The following is a 13,559-nucleotide window of genomic DNA, read 5'->3' as shown; positions in this document are numbered from 1 at the left end:
CCCTCTTTCGGAGATACGAGCTACTGCATGTGTTGGAACTGTTAGGGCGAACGGAACGAGATGTGGTTCATTTAGCTAAAGAAAGTTCTGCAGGCGTTGGTAAATTTCACGCCATGTCTTGACTTAGAATTGTTTTATGCTTTGGAATATTCATCACTTCTCTTTTTATAGGATTGTTGCCTCAACTCCAGGACATGGTTAAGGCATTATTGTCGGATGATGATCCGAAGAAGCTCATCCTCTGTTTGGAGGTCAGCCACTTTTTCAATTTTGTGGGGTCATTGATCGACGAACTTCTGCAGAAAGGGCTCCCTTTCAATAAGTTCCGACCTTTCCTCGAGTGCAAAATGGTCTCGGTAAGGGATGCTGGCTCGCTAGAAATTGCAGATGCCCTAACTGATGACCTAAAGCGACTAGAGCATGAATTTAAAAAATTGCAAGATCTCCGATCCGTTTGTGCTCCTAGCTATGTTGCTGCTCATATGGAGACCCATCTACAGTCCCGTCGTGAAGCTCGAGCATCTGCCGAGCTCGGGATTCAGGCACAGAGAAAACGGGTGGACCAGGTGAAGGAGGTTCTTTCTAAGAGATTAGCCCATATACACGAGCTCGATTCTTCCATAGCTTCTACCGACGCCGAGATAGCGGAGCTTAAGCAAAAACTTACGGAGGCGAAAGAACGAAGGGCTATTTTGGAGGTGACCAGGGTCGGGGAAGAGCATGTCAGGCTTGTGATATCCAGCAAGGTGACTCTCTCAGAAGAGAGATTAACTAAAATGGAGGAAGAAGCTGCCCGAATTTTATCTATCTCTGAAGAATACTTTAAGGCGGAACTGCAATATGAGCTTGAGCGGACTTATGTCGAAGAATTATCCAAATTAGAGCAACAAATTCTTAGTCATAACCTTGATGTAGAGTGACCGTGATTTGTTGTATCTGAACACTTGATTTTGTTAATGAAAATATATTTTTGTTCAGTATACTTTCATTCTTATTATGATTTTTCCATTCTTCTTAGAATAATCAACAGTAATACTTATATGATTCTTGGCAAATCCTCAGCCTTCTATGGGACTGATGAGCCTTTACCGACTACCGTTGGGTCGGGCTAACATGTGAATTGTCTAAGTCCATTTCATATGTAACGTTATGCTAACAGAATGAACTCCCTTAGACTTAGCACTACGATATTGAATATATAGACTTGGTTATTTTTTACGGGAACGAACCATCCGGCAACACGTGTTAGGTGTAGACTTTAGGATTTTTGGCAGACCCTCAGCCATCAACGGGTTTGATGAGCCTTTACCGACTACCGTTTGGGTCGGGCTAGCATATGAATTGTCTAAGTCCGTTTCATATATAACATTGTGCTAACGGAATGAACTCCCTTAAACTTAGCGCTACGATATTGAATACGTAGACTTGGTCATTTTTTTACAGGAACGGACCACCCGGTAATACGTGTTAGGTGCTGAGTTATCCCTACTTAGGCTTCAGGAAAAAATTCCCCAGACTTGTATTCTAGTATGTTTTTTAATCGGTGAAAGACTAAACCGACAACGCGTATTAGGCGCTGACTTATCCCTACTTAGGCTTTAGGATAAAATTCCTCAAACTTATATTCTGGTATCTTTTTTAATCAGTAAAAGACTAAACCGGTAACGCGTGTTAGGCGCTGACTTATCCCTACTTAGGCTTCGGGATAAAATTCTTCGTACATGTAAGGTAGGGATTACGGTGTTAAAATGTGGTGTCTTCTCTTGGGGCAAAGACGAACCGACACTGGAGAGGAAGAATTTTATATTCTATCTCTGAACTTTCTCTTGGGGCAGAAGTGAACCTGATACGGGGGAGGAATAATTTTATATTCTATCTCCATTTACAAACAAAACTCAAAGTAGGATTTTTATTTTGAGAATCTGTGAGGTGAAACTAAGAATGAGATCTCCACTCCGAGAGTCAAAAAATTCAGATAACCCAAACTTTTTTGGGATTGGTCACCTGACTTGAAAACGAGTTTCCGACTTCAGCCCTAACTTTTATAGGATTGACTGAAGGGGAAAGGGATGAGAGTTTTTTGTTTATCGAAAAGAAATCCCGGCTTGTGCCAAAACCGTTTGATGGTTTTGACCAAGAGGAGGTGTTGAGACGACCCTAACTTTTATAGGTTTGGTCGTTCAATTAGGATGGAGGTCTTTCGTTTATCGAAAGCAAAGAATCTGAATTAAAAGTGGGCCTCTCGTTCATTGAAGAAATCGAGAGGGGAATTTAGCTTTGGTTGTGGTTCTAACTATAGGAAAGTTTGACCAAATAAGGAGTTTGAGATGACCCTAACTTTTATAGGATTGGTCACTCAATATGTGTACCTCTCGTTCATTGAATGAACCGAGAGGGGATTTTGGTTGTGGTTGTGGTCCAAACTATAGGAAGGTTTGACCAAATGAACAGTGAGAGTAGGAGTACAAATTACACTGGGAGTGTTGATTCGTACAAACTACTCTAAGGGAGTTCTCGGTGTTAAGTGACAAATACTTAACACGAAAGGGTTTGACAATTATCACTGATCAGGAGATTAAAATTCTGAACACTATATCTGGACTCTAACCATAGGAGTGTTGAGTGTACAGACGTAGCGGGAGCTTGAGTGGAGTAAACTAGGGAGAATTTTAGCGGATCCACCGTCAATTAATTTGATCAGTGAGGGATTTTGTGGTGGAAGAGTGTAAATCGACCACAATAGTGGGTTCATGTGGGAATATTATAGCCAATCTAGCTGATCTCGGGTTATCCTTAAGAACACCCTGTACAGTATTCTCCAGGAACTTCCCATTTTAGCGAGTTATCCTGAGCGTACTAAGGAAAGTATTTTTTTAGGAATTTTCCATTTATTGGCATCATGATTTTGTCACCAGCTTGGGTGACCAAACGATATGCGCCATTGGAGTAGACCGTTTCTATCACAAATGGTCCTTCCCAATTGGGTTGAAACTTACCTTTCTTCTTTGAGTTGAGTATCATTAGCCGTCGGACGGTGAGAACCAAATCTCCTTCTTTGAAGCTTCATTGCTTGACTCTTTTGTCGAAAGCACGAGAAATTCTGGCTTGGTAAAACTCAATTTGCTATTGAGCTTCCAAACGCTTCTCGTCCAACATCTCAAGTTCTTCGAGCAATTTTTTATGTTGTTCCTCCGTCGTCATCTCTGTTGCGAGAGCATTACGGAGGGATGGAATTTGGATTTCCAATGAAAGAACAGCTTCGCATCCATAGACCAATGAGTATGGTGTCTGCCTGGTGGGTGTGCGAACTGTGGTGCGATAGGCCCAAAGGGCTTCACTAAGTTTGTCATCCCAGTCTCGCTTGTTAGTTCTCACGAGTTTTGATAAAATATTTATGATTGTCTTGTTAAATGCCTCAGCTAATCCGTTTGTTGTGGGATTGTATGACGTTGATGATACGTCTTCGATTCTGAGTTTCCCGCAAAATTTGATGAAAACGTTGCTCACAAACTGAGGGCTGTTGTGGTGTACGATTCTTCTCGGAACTCTATATCGGTAGATGATATGGTGTTTAATAAACTTGATAACATCACTGGTCTTCACTTCTTTTAGTGGAACTGTTTCAGCCCACTTTAAAAAATAATCGGTGATTGCCAAAATAAAACGGTCACCTTTCACTGACGGAGGGAAGATAGGACCGACGATATCCATTTCCCATGTCTCGAATGGCCATGAAGTGGCTAATGGGTGTAGGTGTTCTGAGGGTTGATGCATGTAATTTGTGTGTATTTGGTACGCGTGGCACCGTCGGGCGTAGTCAACCGTATCCTTGACCATGGTTGGCTAATAATACCCAATTCTTCTAAGACGATCGCAGAGCTTGGGACCGGGTTGATGTGCACCACAAGTTCTGTTATGAGCTTCTTTGATAGCTTCTTCCGCTTATTTTGTTAAGAGGCATCGAAGCAGTAATCCGTCGTATGCGCGTCGATACAATGTTCGGGTTGTTGAGTTGTAATATTAAGAGGCATCGAAGCAGTAATCCGTCGTATGCGCGTCGATACAATGTTCGGGTTGTTGAGTTGTAATAGAATCTCGGTGCCCTTCGTCGTATGCGCGTCGATACAATGTTCGGGTTGTTGAGTTGTAATAGAATCTCGGTGCCCTTCGTCACACAGAGTCTCTTTCTTTTACATCTTATGGTAAAATTCCATGCACGACGTAATCGATAATAGGGAATTTCCAATCTCGAGGTTCGAGTTCAATCTTGGCCGTGTGCACCTCTTTGATTTCCAAAGCGCATTTCGGCACAAAAAGTTGATTAGTTTTGATGGTAACCCATTGTTCGGTGTCGGGAGGTTGCGCCAAAGATACTGCTAATGCTGCTAATGCATCTGCATACACGTTTTGGAGACGTGGAATGTATTCAATGAAGAATTCCTCAAACGAACCTGCCATCTTGATGGCCACTTTGTGGTACGGTATCAAGTCTTGATTCCTGGCTTCGTACTCTCCTCAGATTTGATTGACTATCAATTGAGAATAACCAAAAGCTTTAAGATATTTGACCCCCAGCTCTTTGGCAAAGCTAAGTCCGATAAGCAATACGTTGTATTCGGCTACGTTGTTGGAGCATTTTCCCATTAATGAGTAGGCTCAGGGTATCACGTGCTTCTCCGGGGAGACTAGGACGACTCCGACTCCTGCGGAGATCTTAGAATTACCGGGAGCGCTAGCCATGTTAGTTGCTCGGGAAGCGCCGTCGAAGTACAATTGCCAAATGTGTTGATGAGAAGTAACATTGACCTCATGGGTTTTGTCTGGCAAATCTTCATACAATTCGGCTGCATCAGTTGTAGGGCTAGCTGCCAAGAGATCGCAAATTACATGTCCTTTGACTGACTTCTGTAGTTTGAAGTGCAAATCGTACTAGGACAGGAGTAGGGCCCATTTTGCTAATCTCTAATTCATAGAGGCCGGTTGTGTCATGAATACCCGAACTGGGTTAATGTTTGAAATGACATAGATTGTCTGTCCAACAAGATAGTACCGCATCTTTTGGATAGCGAACACCAAAGCGAGGCATTCCTTCTCGATCATTGGATATCAAGACTTAGCACCTACGAAAGTTCGGCTTAAGTAATAGATGGCATGTTCGTGACTATTGTCATCATCTTGTGCGAGCAAAGCACTTAACGAGTGGTTCATCACCTTAATATAAATCAAGAACGGTTTACCTAATTTTGGCGCCACGAGAATAGGAGGATTCGCCAGATATGCGCTGATATCCTCGAATGCCTTTTGACAGGCGTCATCCCAAACGAACGACACACCCTTCTTGGTGAGTTTGCAAAACGGTTGGCATTTCCCAGATAGATTCGAGATAAAATGACGAATATAGGCTAGCCACCCTTGCAATCCTCTGAGTTCTTTAAGGTTCCTCAGGGGTTGCAATTCGTTTATTGCTTTCACTTTGTCGGGGTCAATGCGGATACCCTTTGTGGTGACGACGAATCCCAGAAACATACCGCTGGATATTCCGAGGAAAGACTTAGTGGGGTTCATCTTTAACTGGTGAGTCCGCATGAGATCGAACATCATCCTCAAATCTCTAATATGGTCATTTTTATTACGACTCTTCACGACTAGGTCGTCAACATAGCATTCGACGTTTTTCCGGAGGTGTTCTTAGAAAATCTTTGACATTGCTCATTGATAGGTTGCACCTACGTTCTTTAATCCGAAAGGCATAACCGTATAGCAGAAGACACCGAGAGGAGTTCTGAATGCGGTATGTTTTTCATCGTCTGGGTACATCTTGACTTGATTGTAACCAAAAAATCCATCCATAAAGGACATTCTCTCAAATCCACACGTGTTATCAATAATAACATTCGTGATTGGAAGAGGAAAATCATCTTTTGGGCAAGCCGTGTTCAAGTCTCTGAAGTCGATACTGATCCTGATTTTCTCGTTCTTTTTGAGGACCGGTACGATATTTTCTAGCCAATCAAGATGTTGCTCTTCTCTGATAAAACCAGAGTCGATCAATTTTTTGACTTCTACTTCAATCGCCTCTATAATTTACAGACGAAACCATCTCTGCACCTGTTTGACGGGTTTGGCATCTAATTTGATGTTGAGGCGGTGCACTGCTATGTTTGGATCAAGTCCTAGCATATCCTCATAATTCCAAGCGAAGACGTCTATGTATTCCCTAATGATGGCAATCAACTCTTCTTTCTCGCCTGGTGGAAGACTATCACTGACGAATATGGGTTTCGAATTCTCTTCGTCTCTCATGTTCACCTGGACCACTTTGTCTTTGGTGGGTGGTTCTCTTTGCTTGAACCGATCCCTATACTAATTATCCAAGTGATGAATCCACAGGTCTTCCCAAGTTGGCAATTGATCGTCTCCCTCTATGGTGGTAGGATCGACTGTAGCCATATTCGACATCAAGCTTTTGAATATTTCCCCAATACTAACATCGGAATCCCAATTGGAAGAATCAGATGAGTATCCGTCTTCATTTGCTAATTGCTCGAGGTCTAGCCCACAACTTTCTTCATCAGATGAAGAGGCGTAGCCCAGCCACCTTTTATAGCCATAATAATTATCGGGTTTTCCTCTTGGTACATAGGCCGGACAAGGTGGAACTCGTGGGCCTCGACCAAAACAGAGGCCTTCTTCAAGCGTGAAATTATATCCCCACTTCTTCATTAAATCACGCGATTGCTGACTATACTTGGAGAGATGGGGTCCGGGTTTCTCTTCATCGTTATTTTCCTTTAGAAAAAGTTTTGACGGTGGGAACTTCTCCCCTTTGCCGAAAACTAACTCTTTTTCACCCCCTGCCTTGGCAGGAATGACAAGGGTTGTTCCAAATGAGCCTTGGACATGCTTTGATGTTAAGCGGGAGGATCGAAGCAGCAGGGGTATGTTAGGGTTCTCATATAATCCATGCATTACGTCGTCCAGACACGGTGAGTACTCTAAATCATCGTTTATTACTTCTTTGGTAAGTTGCTAATTACAACTACTGTCTAACGATTCACCATCGTCAGGGCTGATTACAAAGGGTACAATGTCATTTAGTACAAAACCGCCATTGTAATCAAGCCTAGCTTCGGTATCTTCTTCCTCTCTGCTTTTCGTGCCTTGAGCCGATGATTTAGTGTCGGATTCAGCACCGTATTGAAGGGAGTCAGTAAAGTAATTTTCCAACCCCTTAAACGTTTGTTTATCCGTGACCATCGTCCTTATCTCATTATTAGCGTCTACATATTTTAGACATTGATGGAGAGTGGAGGGGACGATAAGATTACCATGGATCCAGGGTCGTCCTAATAGTAAATTATAGGAGGTCTCCGCATCAATCACGTAGCACGTGACTTCGAACTTTAAATCCCTAAGTTGGCATTTTACCCGGATTTTACCCAATGGCCTAGACCCACTGGTATTGAATTCGTAGATGACGGTGCCTGTCGAGGATAATCTGCTTGCGGGGATCACAAGATTGTACATCAGTCGGAGAGGCATGAGCTAATAGCGGAACCCGGATCGATTTGGATCCGGTTAACGACGCTGGAGCCAATGTACCCGGTGAAGTATAAGGGCCTATCATGCTTTGAGTTTCTAACTTGCATATCAACTTTGGTGAACGTTATGCAAGGGAATTGTTTAGCCGTCAGATCACAATGTTGAATTAAGAGTTCCAGATCTTTAGGAGCTGGTTTGATGTGAGTGAGAAACACGTCGGCATCGGCCAGGACTTCTTGTAAGGCTCCCCTCGTGTCTTTAGAGAGACGCAGCAATTCAAACAAAGTTATTCTTACTGGGATATTGGCTAGCTGAGTCATAATGTCAAAGCGGTATGATATGCTTAAATTCCCTGGTTTATCTCTCCCAATCGGGCGATTGAATCGAGACTGCTTCGGGTTCTGGACCTTCAGGTGTTGGGGTTCTTTTCCTTTTTGTTTGCTAGCCGGTTGTTGCTGAGATTTTGCTGCGGGTGCAGGGGGAGTTGTAGCCACCCCCAGCTCAGCCAATGTCTTAGTATTTAGGTCAGAGGTTTTAGGATACTTGTAGTGGTACTCGATTCCACCCCTAGTAGCGAACACTTCTTGTTCATCCTCAGAAAGCGATAAAGTAAGGATACTTTCATCATCTTTTCAAGAATTGCCATGGAAAGACAGCAGGATTTGTCCTTGTTTTTGGACTTCTTCTTAGATGAGGAACCTGCCCATTGCTCATCATTGAGCAAATCTAGATGGACCCAATTAATTTTGCCGTTAGAAGTTGTGTGCTGCACAAGTCCCTTCTGTCATTGTCCATGGAGATCATCGTTAATAGTTTTCACTTTCACTTTTGTTACAGGCTCTGGTTAGAACCATGACATAGGGACCGATCCAAAGCTGATAGAAACCGCATTTGCGCCCACTTTCTTTTTCTTAGGCTGCTTTGGACCGATAATATCCACATCGATTAGGGCTTGAATTTTTTCATTGAGAGTGTAGCACGTCTTTGTGGGATGGTGGACTGTTCTGTGGAATGCACAGTATCGCAGGTCCGTAGTTTTGTTAGCTCCCTCATGATCAATGATTGGGGGTAACTTAATTTTATCGTTTTGCAACAAGTATTTAAAAATACCGGGAACCTCATCTTCCTTGAAAGAATATTCTTTTAGGAATTTTGGCTTAGTAGTCTTCTGTTGCCTTGGAGGCCATTGTTGCCATTGGGGTGTTTGCTGGCGTGGCGTTTGTTGTTGCGGCTGCTGTTGGGGTTGTAATTAGAATGTCTGATTTGCATCCGCTACATTTGCTTGTGACTTACCTTTACCACAAGGGGTGAAATTCTGTTTCGGGGCATTATTGGGTGGCTGACCACTTTCAGTTTTCTTCCTCTTAAGGAAGCGTTCAGCTTGCTCCCCTCGTACCTTCAACTCTTTCCATGTTTTGGATGGTGTCATGCCCATAACTTCTAATACGTCCAAGGAAAGGTTGTTGTGGCATGTTTGGAGAATAAATTCTTCCGTGACCGGATCTTGACAGTCCATTGCCTTATTCCGGAAACGCTTAACAAAGTTCTCAACCAGCTCTCCATCTTTCTGCTTCTCATCAAAGAGTGTTCTAATAGACACTTCAGTATCATCGTCGAAGAAGTTGGTGAGAAATATAGTTTCCATATCATCCCAACTATTGATACTTCCTGACTTGAGTCGGCGGTACCAATCAAAGGTGGCTGCGCGAAGAGTTCCCACGAATGATCGTACCATCAGAGGTTTGTTGCCTGAAATGACCCCTAGGTGAGACTTGAAATAAATTAAGTGTTGGATGGGTGAACCTCTTTCGTCGAATGGTGTGAAGTTAATCAGGTTGAACTTTGTCGGGTACGGAATTGATTCTTATTCCCTCGGATAAGGACGTGGAATACCGGTCTTTTTTACCTTTTGAGCAGATATTAAAGCATTAATCTTGCTTTCGATGTCTTTCATCTTGAGTCCTTCACTCGCATCTTTCTTTGAATGATCCTGGGGAGAAATGACATAGTCCTTTTTTGCATTGTTATTACCCGAGGGACCACCCCCAGTATTGTTGTCAACAAGAGGGGCCTCGACGTGGATATTCTCGTCTACTTCTCGATTACTATCAACTTGGTTAGGATTATTTTGTCGGCTGGACTCTCCTTGCTAATTCGTCAACGTCGCAATTTGTTGGCTGTGCATATCTCTCATCTCCTGCATAGCCATCTCCATTTTAAATTTGAAGTTCTCTTTTTTCTTGGCTAGAGCATCCTCTAGAATTTTAGTCATTTGTTCTGTGCTGATCATAAATAACTCATAGGATTATGCCGCGCTAGATGCCGTATCATCGGAAGCCAACGCAGAGCAAGCATCTGAAGTCTCGTCTTCTGAGGACTGTGACCTCCTGGGTCTAGGTCTGACAGTTCCAGACCGTAGCTAAGTCATGCGCTATAATACTTCGTCGTGTTGCCTTCTCTTTACCAGTCATGTTGACGGATACTTCTGGAAGTTCATCGTCTTGAATAACCGGTCTTCTTTTACGAAAACGCCTTGACTTGGGTCTTGATGTTTGGGTAGAAAGTCTTTTAAATACTAAGGCCCTTTGTGGAGTGGTTTCGGGGTAGTTACATTTTGATAATACTGCCTTGATGAACTTTGTACATGGACAATGGGAATCCGTTTCCCATGTATTTCTCTTTCGATATTTGTGTGTACCCCCAGCCTGATAGTATAACTTATCGATGTGATCATCAAAGCAACCTATCGTATGTGGGTATGATTTTCCCAGTTTAACATCGTCATCTTCTGACGAACACACTTCTCTGGTGTTCTCAAGAGTCACTCGTTTGGAACTACGTCTTTGTAAATGCGAGTCATCAATAAGCTCTTGGACTTCAACTCACAATCGGAGGCGAGCAGTTGTAGGTACTTTCTCAGCATGAGAGGCTCTAAACTTGTTAGGAGGACGTGTGCGACCCCTAGTCTGATGAGTTATTTGGCTTTCATTTGCTGAAGCCAAACGTTCTTTAATCGGAGTTTTACCTTGATGTTCATGTAAATGACCGAGACGATCGGTAATCTTCATTTTGAATCTTGATAAATCCACACTATCATGAAGCTTCAAGGGAGGTGAAGAATTTGTTGTGATGGGAATAGGGGCCATTGGAGGCTCAAAAAGGACTGTAGGAAGCGAATGCCAGAGCAAACAGCCTTTGCTCAGAGGTGGGGAGTACATTTGGTGACTCGGCTAGCCGATTCAGTAGGTGGTGACTCGACCTTGGCCGAGTCAGTAAGAGGCAAATTTTCTTTTTCAACATTTTCAGACGTCTTTTTACCTTTTTTTCTCCATACTTTGCGTAGTTTTGGTGGTTTTTGGGCCACCTCTTCTTTATGTAGTTTATTGGCTTCTTGCATAAGGATTCTTGCGTGTGCGAGCAATGCATGATGTTTCTGAACATGTTCCTCAAGAGTTGAACGGGTCCTTTTGACGTGGATCCACACATCTGCTGCTCGTTTGGAGGCGATGTCATGCCCCGCTTCCCAAAATACCGGGAATCGGAACGTGAACAAAGCCCGCGACGTATTAGATTGAGAAGAAATATACACTATCTTTTTTTTTCTTTCTTTTCTTCTCAATCCAATACGCTAAGCGTCTAGAAACAAATACAATACGAAGTCACAGGTCCCCGATCACACATAGCAAGAATATAATAGACAAACTCAGAATAAAAATATGCATATCACAATGGGATATCATCCAAGACATAAAAATACGGGTCAAACATGCCCTTATACAAAAACTATCTGAATGAAATACGGGAGAATATGAAATACAATAATCCAGCGGAAAGAAATGCTATAAAAAGAAAACTAAGATCAAATAACTAAGCTTCAGCTTCTTCTGCTACACCGTCTTCAAGGCACTCCTGCTGAGCATCATCTGGCTCCTGACAATCTCCCAGCTGGACCTGTTCTTCCTCTAAGTCTGACGTACACCAGAGAAAATAGGTGTACGTCAAGTGCATGGTGCATGGCGCACGACATGACCCCACAAAAGAAAAGAACGATCGAACGACCCAAGCAAAAACAGTGATAATAATAATAATAACATGCAAATGAATTACTAATAATCTAAATACAATCTATCACTGGAATAAAATCATCAGAAGAATCTAAGAAAACCATCCAAGTGTCAAGATCACGCAACTAGCCAACAGGGTAATCATCCAAGTATCCAAATCACACAACTAGATGGAATTAATACTTAAATACCTATAACTTTGTTCACAAATCCTCTACGTGCATCCAATCCCGCTACACATGCGGCCTAGAGGACTACACATAAACCGTTTTCTGCCTGGTTCGAACTTCAAACAGAACTCGGGTGACGAAACGATTTCACTGACTAAAGTGATGTACACACTTCACTTTAGCCCTACAAACCAACCCCGGTGGCGACACCAACCACGGGAGCGAGCCTGGAAGATACATCAACAGTCTTATCCGATCACATGAACATTAACTTCCCCATCCCAACTCTTCTCGTTTTTCTAAATCAACCATAATCCTCATTGAAACTCGGGTTCACCACCTAAACTCAATCAACACACTCACACGTGTCACTAAGTCTGTTCATGACGCACGTGGCCACTAAGTCATAAACTACTAAGGGTTCTCAACACAACATAAACAATCAATGCAACTAATCATGTGCAATAATATCATAGCATAACGAATAATCCAAATTTAGAATTATAAATCAGGAACAACAACTATGAAATTCAGAAAATAATTCCTTTTCCAAAATAAATTCCGTTAATTTATTTATAGTTATTCTAAAATGATTCTTTTTCCAAGATAATTCCTTTAAATTATTATAAATTTCCTAAAATGATTCCGTTCTCATTGTTCCACAGTACACTTCTCATAATGGCCTCAATTTTTTTTGTATAAGCTTGGACATAGTTATTATCCTTATACAATGTTTCAAATAAACTTCTGACAATTTACTCATGAATAAGATAGAGCAATGCTAGCAGGACCCCAAAAAATGGGACAGGGGAGGGGACAGGTGAGGTGTCCCCTCCCCATTGCTCCATGCACTGTTCATGAACAGTGCATGGAGCAATGGGGAGGGGACACCTCACCTGTCCCCTCCCTTGTCCCATTTTTTGGGGTCCTTTAAGAGTTTTCCTATAAATATATATGTATAAATATATATGTATATAATATTAGGGTTAGGGTTAGGTATTGAAATAATTAAAATAATTACTTTTGAGTACTTAAAAATTAAATTAATTACATAATAATTATCTACAATTAAAAACGTACATGTTGTGCTATTACAACAATTGATACAAAACAGTCGAAAAATACCCATATTGTATAATCAAACAAGAATAAATAATAATAATAAAATATTTACTTATATTTAAAATCAAATAATTATGGGATAATTATATACAATGTAAAACGTACAAGTTATACTAATACGACAGATAATATGTAACAATAGAAATAATACAATAAATTATACCAAAAACACGTATTTAATAATACCATGTATTATATGAAAGAATTTGTAATAATATTAATAATACAATATATTATTTAAAATAATACGGGTAGTACCGATAACACAACAAATTAATTCTAGAAATTTTTTACAGTACAAAATATATTTATAAATATCAAAATCATTTAAATAAATATATAATCAGAGTTTTAAATCATAAAAATTATAGGAAATTGAGAAAAATACAAATACTCTTTTAAAAATAATAATTAAATATTTTAAAATACCAAAAATTTATTTTAACTAGTATCAAAATTCACGGTCATTACATCCTACCCCCCTTAAAACAAATTCTGCCCTCGGAATTAAAATAAAAGTAATGCAAAAAAGAATTCAAGGATAGAGATATGGAATGATATCCATAAACAGAGGAGAATGTAAGACAAAAATGACACAAAGTAATATACAAGATGTAACAGCTAAGATATCGCTATCGCATTTCAGACTCGCAACAAAGTC

The sequence above is a fragment of the Asparagus officinalis genome, chromosome 8, assembly GCF_001876935.1.
Source record: "Asparagus officinalis chromosome 8, Aspof.V1, whole genome shotgun sequence".
Lineage (NCBI taxonomy): Eukaryota > Viridiplantae > Streptophyta > Magnoliopsida > Asparagales > Asparagaceae > Asparagus > Asparagus officinalis.
Note: the sequence above shows the minus strand (reverse complement) of the source record.